This window comes from Sinocyclocheilus anshuiensis, unplaced genomic scaffold (genome assembly GCF_001515605.1).
Source record: "Sinocyclocheilus anshuiensis isolate Anshui unplaced genomic scaffold, SAMN03320099.WGS_v1.1 scaffold492, whole genome shotgun sequence".
In the NCBI taxonomy this organism is placed as follows: domain Eukaryota; kingdom Metazoa; phylum Chordata; class Actinopteri; order Cypriniformes; family Cyprinidae; genus Sinocyclocheilus; species Sinocyclocheilus anshuiensis.
The window spans coordinates 840884-850069 of record NW_015558605.1 but is presented as its reverse complement, the minus strand read 5'-3'; the positions used below and the strand labels follow the sequence as shown (position 1 = coordinate 850069).

Genomic DNA, 9186 nt, shown 5'->3' with positions numbered 1-9186 from the left:
TTCCTGGTTTGATGATCTGAAACATTAAAGTGTGACAAACATGCAAAAAAATAAGAAATCAGGAAGGGGGCCAACTCTTTTTCACACCACTGTATATATATATATATATGAATTAAATATGGTTATTTTTCTTACAAAAATGCATCGATTCTCTACAGGAGGACTTTGTTCACCCCCGGAGCCATGTGAGGCACTTTTTATTATGGATGCATGCACTTTATTTAACTTCTTTTGGACTGATGAACTGCAACACCCGCTGACTGCCATTAAACTGCTTGGAAGATCAAAGAAAATTTTTTATATAACTCCGACTGGATTCGTCTGAAAGAAGAAAGTCATATACACCTAGGATGCCTTGAGGGTGAGTAATTTATGGGCTAATTTTCATTTTTGGGTGAAATAACCCTTTAAATGCAGGATGCAGAGAGCAAGGTGAAGAACAAAATTATTAGCTTTTCACAGGTGTAAGATGTCCTTGTCTTTCTAGCTGATTTCGTAAATATGCTCCCCTTAAAAACACGAATCAAGCATTTAAATTGAAGAATACTAAAAATGGATGGCACAGATGAAATTACACTGAATTATAAATAAGTCTGTCTTCTGTTAGGTTATCATTAAATGTTATTTTTATTTTAAATATCCTCAGTAGGTTTGACGTTATTTTACTGATAATCTATGGGAATTATAGTGATTAAAACTTTATTTTACAGTACTACTTACTATAAGACAAATAAGTGACTTGGGGAAGTCGTGGCCTAATGAACCCCCAACTGCTTCCTGGTCACCGCAGCATAAATGGCTGCCCACTGCTCCGGGTGTGTGTTCACAGTTTTGTGTGTTCACTGCTGTGTGTGTGTGTGTGCACTTTGGATGGGGTAAATGCAAAGCACTAATTCCGAGTATGGGTCACCATACTCGGCCACGTCACGTCACTTTCATTATTATTTTGTATTTTTTTTACTTTTTAAAGGGGTCATCGGATGCCCACTTTCCACATGTTGAAATGATTTTTTAGGGTCTTAATGAAAAGTCTATAACATACTTTAGTTAAAATCTCTCAATGGTAGTGTAAAAAACACCCTTTTTACCCTGTCAAAATCAGCTCTCTTTTCAGCACGCCGTTCTAGTCCGTGTTGCTTTAAATGCTAATGAGCTCTGCTGACCCCGCCCCTCTCTTCACTGGGTTTGACGTTATTTTACTGATAATCTATGGGAATTATAGTGATTAAAACTTTATTTTACAGTACTACTTACTATAAGACAAATAAGTGACTTGGGGAAGTCGTGGCCTAATGGTTAGAGAGTTGGACTTGTAACCCAAAGGTTGTGAGTTTGAGTCTCGTACCGGCAGGGATTGTAGGTGAGGGGAGTGAATGTACAGCGCTCTCTCCCACCTTCAATACCACGACTGAGGTGCCCTTGAGCAAAGCACCGAACCCCCAACTGCTTCCTGGGCACCGCAGCATAAATGGCTGCCCACTGCTCTGGGTGTGTGTTCACAGTTTTGTGTGTTCACTGCTGTGTGTGTGTGTGCACTTTGGATGGGGTAAAGGCAAAGCACTAATTCCGAGTATGGGTCACCATACTCGGCCACGTCACGTCACTTTCATTATTATTTTGTATTTTTTTTACTTTTTAAAGGGGTCATCGGATGCCCACTTTCCACATGTTGAAATGATTTTTTAGGGTCTTAATGAAAAGTCTATAACATACTTTAGTTAAAATCTCTCAATGGTAGTGTAAAAAACACCCTTTTTACCCTGTCAAAATCAGCTCTTTTAACTGCAATGTCGCTTTAAATGCTAATGAGCTCTGCTAACCCCGCCCCTCTCTTCCGAGGGGTGACGAACAGACTGTAAACTTTAGCTTTTAAACTAGCACATTATTAGGAATGGCGATTTTAAAAGATTAATTAAAAACCCTTATGCTCACTTCTGTAGATGAAGCTGGATCACAAATGATTCGCACGAACATAAACGCATTTAGGCAGATCGGGGATCGGCGCATTCCCTTCAAAAACTAAAGCAACGTTAATCCTCTGTGTCTTCAGTGGCTCAGATGTCTGGAGTAAATGACGACTGCTATGTTCATTATCACATCCAACAACAGAACACCTCAATTGCTTAATCGGAGACATTCTTGTCTTCCCCTGCACCGGAGTCAACACAATGGCGGACAGCTCACAGCTCACTCTGAAATTGTCAATCAACTATCATGGGAGGGGCCTGTGCAGAACTACGTCATTCTGCCAGGAATCTCCGAACAGTCTAGGGGTTTTAAAAGAGATTTTAAAAAAATCACTGGGTGGATTTTTATCATTATAGGGTGGATGTGTACACTAGGGATGTGTGCGATGACTAATTTAACGGTCGTTTAAACAGAAGTTTTGTATCTGACTAGTCGACTAGTCTAAAAGCAAGAAACCCCCAAACGATGGTAAGAAAAAAAAAAACTTTGTGCGTGCGTGTAGCCTATATAATAGCCTACATTTGATACACTTAATCTATGAATCACACTGTCAAATTATGCCGTACGCTTGCCTCACGTTATTATCATTTAATTTTAGGCAGTCTTTAAAAAGAAAAAAAAAGAAGAGCACACACTCAACGTCAGCCAATGCTTATTTATTAAAATCAGCTGGGGAAATGCAGAACAATGGAAAATCAATCAATAGCCTGACAGAATTCTTCATCTTCATATAACATTAGCCAACATATTAAAACACAAGTCAAAATTCTTCATCTTCATATAACATTAGGGTGACCATACGTGCCATTTTCCCAGGACGCACGATAAGAGTTTCAGAAAGCGCCTGGACATCCCGCACCACCACCGAAGTGGGTATTCGTTAGAAGAATAGATGGCGCGGATGGGATCGCAGCACCGACGGGTTGTAGTGAATGATGTGATTGACATTTGCTGGCTTTGGCCAGCCTCTAAGCTAACGCCTACATGCCTGTATTGAATATGATTACGCATCGCACCAGTAGAGTTATTATAAGCCAATTTGACATTACACAGTTTACACAAAAACTTTTCAGTTTCCTTCTAATTCAAATAATCCCACACCTTGCTCATCTTTCGCGTGGTTACTTTTGAGCTCGCCACAACTGACACGAAGAAAACTCATGTGAGGGCTGAGGTAAAAATGTAGTTTACGCCCAGATACACTTCTAAAAATAATGTATTATTTTTCAAATGTTTTATTTTAACTTGTTATTTAAAATGTTTTAAATGTAACAATGGTAATTTGATGGTAACATAAAATGATGGTAATTTGAATGATAATTATGTTTTTTTTTTTCTGTCGTGTAATCAACTATTGTTTTCGGTGTCGACTAGTAGGAGCTGTACCGTTTAGTCGACTAGACCCGCACATCCCTAGTGTACACACACTTCCAACACACATTTATGTTCAAATAACATGTAAAGTGAATTTTGCATCCGATGACCCCTTTAAAGTTTTACTCTTAATTTATTATTAGCGTGTAACTTCTATTATTAATATGCAATTATGGAATTTACAGACGCAGAATGACTGAGCAATAAAAAAATGAAATGTTATATAATAATGCTATTTAGTGTAAATATGTCATAAAAATTAAGACATTTGTTCTTGAATCACCAGGTCAGTCTCATTTTTTCACACCTCTCCACTACACATACAAAAAAACTAAACCCAGTTATTTACAGTCATTTGGACTGTAATTTCAATTCAAATTTCTAACATAATAGAAAAAGACTTAAAATTGGATGGGCTCAGTATTCATTCGTCTTCAGCATTTTTCAGTGTTCTTTTTGAGTAGCAATGTACAGTGTCAAGAAAAAATATGTAAACCTATTGGAACTGGCTGGTTTTCGGCATTAATTGGTTAGAATTTTTTTCTGATCTAAGTCACACAAACAAACACAATCATAATCATTCATGTCTTTATTGAACACATCCTATTTCACAATCACAGTGCTGTGGAAAAAGTAAGTGAACTTTCTAAGTGACCTGGATGATCCACAACTGTTTTCTGTTTTTGTGATCTATCTATCGCATCTCTAACAGTATTCAACCTTAGCTATACAACACCTAGAAGTAGCTACATGCTAGTTGTCACAAGTTCACCAGCTTTTGTCATCATGCCTGTCACAAGACCAGTCACCTCAGTGCACTACATTTCCCAGAATCCTCCCTGATTCACACCTGCTCACAGTCCACAATCACCGCACCTGTCTGCCATTGGCTTCATCAGTGGGCCTTTATAAGCCAGCACCAAGCACTCACACATCGTCTGGTCTCGTCTATTCTCAAAACAAATTAGACTTACCCCTTATTCTCACCTCAGATCACTTACCTGGACTATATGCAAGTTTGCGGTCTACACAGCCTTCTTCCCATCTGTTCAGTGGATTCTTCCAAGAGAGGAATGGGACGTTTCTATCACTCAGTCTACAGCTAAGTTCCAGATCCGTTAAAGATACTCACCTGCTGTCCTGCACTGCTGCTCACATGTTAATCACCTGTTTTATAAAGAACGTTGTAGCACTTACCAGAAGTCTCTATAAGACTCACCCGACTCCTTACCCCACGTGCCATCTTCTGCGCACCTCTTCTGCATCTGCTCCTTCAAATCCCCTGTGGAAATCAGAAAAAGAAAAGGAACTATTAAACTCAGCTAAGTCTTGAGAAACCTGCACATCTATTTACCTACTTGCCTGTTGCCTGCTTGTGTTGAACTCTGCTCAAGCCTGTCAATAAACCTGCATTAACACATAAGGAGTGCAATTTTTTTCTCCAGATATCAGCAAAATAACAAATGTAATTGTGGTACCCTCAGAAAGTGTATACACGATTTTATAAACATTCATGAATTCCTTAATTTTTTTTATATGGACAAAGGGAAAAAAATACCTTTTTCTATGAACAATCCGAGCAGAGACTCTTATTTTAAAATGGGAAGACTGCATATAGGGGCCATCTCCATAGCAACTCCTAACAGAAACAGAGGAGCTGGCAGAGAGCAGACGCGATTGCCGTTTCTCTTCTTTGTTTCCTGTATTTACAGTAATCTGTCCACGGGTCTCCGGAGGTGGGACCTGCAACAGATTCTTGGGGGCTTGTCCGAGATTGGCTCCGTGTGAGACGAGGAGGCTGATCCAGATATTTCATCAGGACCAGACAGCGTTGGGGCTGGAAGCTGGCAGCTGCTGCATTCACAGACAACAATCAGTTTTCTGCAGTCAGTTTTCATTATCCTAAGTTCGAGGCTGTCACTGACAGAAAGTGAAGATTATGACGGAACGCGCATGGAGGCAGCTGGTGTGGGACATCAAGAGAGATTTAGTCAACCTACCTGTTGACGAACTGTACCGCACTGCCAAGGGTATTGGACCAATATCTGAACACAACATAAATGAACTGGATTTGGAGGACAGTGAGGTGTGTTTTGAACACATTGATGCATATATGTCTAGTGTAATCTTGCTAGAGACTGATGATAAAGGTATGAGAGAATTATTGCCCTTACAAGAAATGGTGACATCAGCTAAACAAATCCACACTGTTTTATGCACATCTGAAAATGTCACAAACAATCATAACACACATACTTCAAATACATTAGTTGCTGGCAACACTCACATACCACCATCACACCGCACACTTACCTCAGGGGGTGCTGAAGGGGGCTGGGAACCAGATCAGACCCAGATATGCAGAAAATGCTCGCAGAATATGAAGAACTTGGCAGAAGAATCTGACAACACATGACACTTACCAGAGCCATTGAGCATCCAACAGCAGTACATTTCCAATGGGAGGACTTTCATACATTCAGCCCCGTGAGTTCCAAGATACATGGAGGTCAGATTGGGGACCACTTGTTGGATATCACATATAACAACATATGCCGACAGATGGACGGTGGCCTCAGAGAAAACTTCTGTGATGGTGATATTATAAGAGGTGTGCTGAGAATCATCAAGCCTGGTATCTTCAAAGATATGCTAATGAATAAGGAGGATATGACAGTAAGTGAGCTAAAAGGGTTCCTACAGGCACAATTGGGCGACCGGAGCAGCACAGAGCTATTCCAAGAGTTAATGTGCACTAAACAAGAGTGAAAATGAAACTGCTCAACAGTTCCTGTACCGCGTTATGGCCCTGAAGCAGAAGACACTTTTTGCAGCAAGACAAGCTGATGCAGACCGAAAATATAATGCAGATACAGTGGCATGCGAAAGTTTGGGAACCCCTTGCAGAATCTGTAAAAATGTGAATAATTTTAACAAAATAAGAGAGATCATACAAATGCATGTTATTTTTTATTTAGTACTGTCCTGAGTAAGATGTTTTACATAAAAGAGGTTTACATATAGTCCACAAGACAAAAAATAGCTGAAATTATTAAAATAACCCACTTCAAAAGTTTGGGAACCCATGGTTCTTAATACTGTGTGTGGTTACCTGGATGATCTACGAAACTTTGTTTTGTGATGGTTGTTCATGAGTCTCTTGTTCCCAAAATGATGCAACCTGCTCAACACTGGCCAGGCAGGGGGAAACGAAAATGATAGATCAAAGACTCACTAATCAGACACAAGGGAATGAATCGCCAAGCACAAAAGCAGAGTATAGGAGTCAACATTCCTGATACCTACCAGACAAAAGATGACAAAATAATTAAACTAATTGGAAGAAAAGCACTTACCCAGTGTAACTTGAATGGACTCACAGTGAGAGCACTGCTGGACACAGGGGCGCAGGTCAGCATGGTAGACAGAGTGTGGAAAGAGAGATACCTACCGAGTGTTGAGGTGAGGCCACTGCGAGACCTACAAGGGTATGAAAATGACCTGGAAATCTATGCTGTTAATGGGGATCCTATTCTATTCGATGGATGGCAGTCATTACAGTCAATTTGCTAAGAAATGAGCACCACAGCCTGTCTATCAATGTTCCATTTTTTAGTAAGCAAAATGGTGATTGAGAGGCCACTTCTGGGCTTCAATGTAATAGAAGAACTGATCCAGGGGCAACCTGAACAGCTCATACCCACACTTACAATGCTATTATTCGGGGCCATTGATGTTCCAAGTGAGAAGGCACAGACCCTAATTGAAGTTATTCACACTGCAGAGGAAGAGGGTTGTTTGAAAGTTGGCCGTAGAGGAGTCGTTATTCCGGCAGGACAGGTCGCTTGGGTCCAATGTCGAGTTCCACCAAAGTTAGCACAACGGGACTCATTAGTCTTGTTTGAACCACAGGAAGACAACGCCCATTTGAGACATTTGGATATTGGAGAGGGACTCCTGAAGATACCCAATAAAGACAACTCGTGCATTTCCATACCAGTAGGGAATTATACAGGTTGTGACAAAACTTCACTGTAGGGCACAGTCCTCGGAACAATACAGCGAATAAAAAAAAAAAAGTAGATTCTGAGCGAAGAAGTGAAGCAAGGCATACAGCGAGTATCCAGACTGCAACAACAAAAGAGGGAGAGATCAACACAACACTGTAAGTCATACAGAAGATGTTGTATGAGGAGTCAGCTGTCTTCAGTAAGGGTGACGATGACATCGGATGCATTCCCAGTCTACAGATGTCCATTATCCTTCAGGATGATGTCCCTGTCCAAAGAGCGTATTCTGCTGTGCCACAACCCCTGTTTAGTGAAATAAAAGGCAATATACAAGATCACCTAGCCAAAGGGTGGACTGTCAAGTCCAAATCGCCATATGCTGCTCCAGTGGTTTGCGTTAGGAAGAAGGATGGAAAACTCCGGCTTTGCGTGGACTACCATCTCCTGAATAAAAAGACCATCCCTGACAGACACCCATTACCTAGAATTCAGGAGTTAACTGACACGCTTGGAGAATATTCTTGGTTTAGTATCTTGGACCAGGGTAAAGCTTACCACCAGGGCTTTATTGCTGAGGGGTCCAGACATGTGACTGCATTCAATACACCTTGGGGGATGTATGAGTGGGTCCGGATTCCATTCGGCCTGTCAAACGCGCCTGCTGCTTTTCAACGTAGCATGGAGGAGATGCTTGATTCATTGAGGGATGAATTCTGTAGATGATGTCCTGTGTTATGCAAAGTCCTTTGTCGAACACGTTAAAAGCCTCAGCAGAGCATTAAGCGCCACGGGGTGAAGTTGAAACCCGAAAAATGTGAGATGTTTCGGAGAGATGTCAGATATGTGGGGCGCCTGGTGTCATCTGAAGGTGTGCGTGTGGATCCAAGGGACCTAGAAGCTGTACAATCTCTGACTTACAAGACTCCTCAGACAGTGGGGGACGTACATTACCGAACATTTATTCAGGCCTTCTCCAGAGTCGCAAAACCCCTATATGAATTGCTGCAGAAAAAAACAGGGACTGACCAACATGCGCTCACCTGGAGGAAAGCTAAAGGACCACAAGTCTCCTTAAAGACTCCAGTGGAGTGGACCAGAGAGCACCAGCAGACCCTGTAGAGGCTAATTGGTATGCTAAAAGAACCACCAGTGTTGGCATATCCAGATTTCAACCTACCTTTAACACTCCATACTGATGCATCAGAAGAGGGCCTGGGGGCTATCTTGTACCAGTGAAAGGAGGGAAAGTTGAGGGTTATCAAACATGGATCAAGAACACTGACGACCGCTGAGAAGAACTATCCGTTACACAGTGGCAAACTTGAGTTCGCATTTAAGTGGACTGTATGCGAAAAACTTAAGGACAACCTGTTTTATGCACCAAACTTCGCTGTATATACTGATAACAACCTGTTGACGTATGGGATGTGCACAGCAAAGTTGAATGCAGTGGGCCATCGCTGGGTTGGGGAGCTATCTGACTTCCGGTTTAACATCAGATACCGGCCAGGCAGAGCCAACATCGATGCAGACACATTGTCCCGTCTGCCCCTGGACATCGAAGCATTTGAGTCAGAGTGCACAGAAGAGTTACCTACCAGCGTAGTACAGACTGCTTGGAAGGGTAGTCGTGTGTCAGGACATAAAGATGTGGCCTGGATCGCTGCTTTGTATATGTCGACTGCAAAAGAGGAACTACAGCCATTGACCACTTACCTGCCGACAGTTGGTTTGGAGGAACTGGTTGCAGCCCAACAAGAGGACCCAGTGATTTATCAAGTATGACAGTGGAAAGCCGATGGGGTCATGCCAACAGAGGAAATGAGAATAAGCC

The 9186-nt window shown here is 41.6% G+C and overlaps 1 protein-coding gene across 1 annotated transcript in view; it reads left to right on the top strand.

Moving 5' to 3' along the window:
• Window positions 1-9186, top strand: part of LOC107680187 (gastrula zinc finger protein XlCGF57.1-like) — a 964523-nt gene that overhangs the window by 709727 nt on the left and 245610 nt on the right. The window lies entirely within an intron of this gene.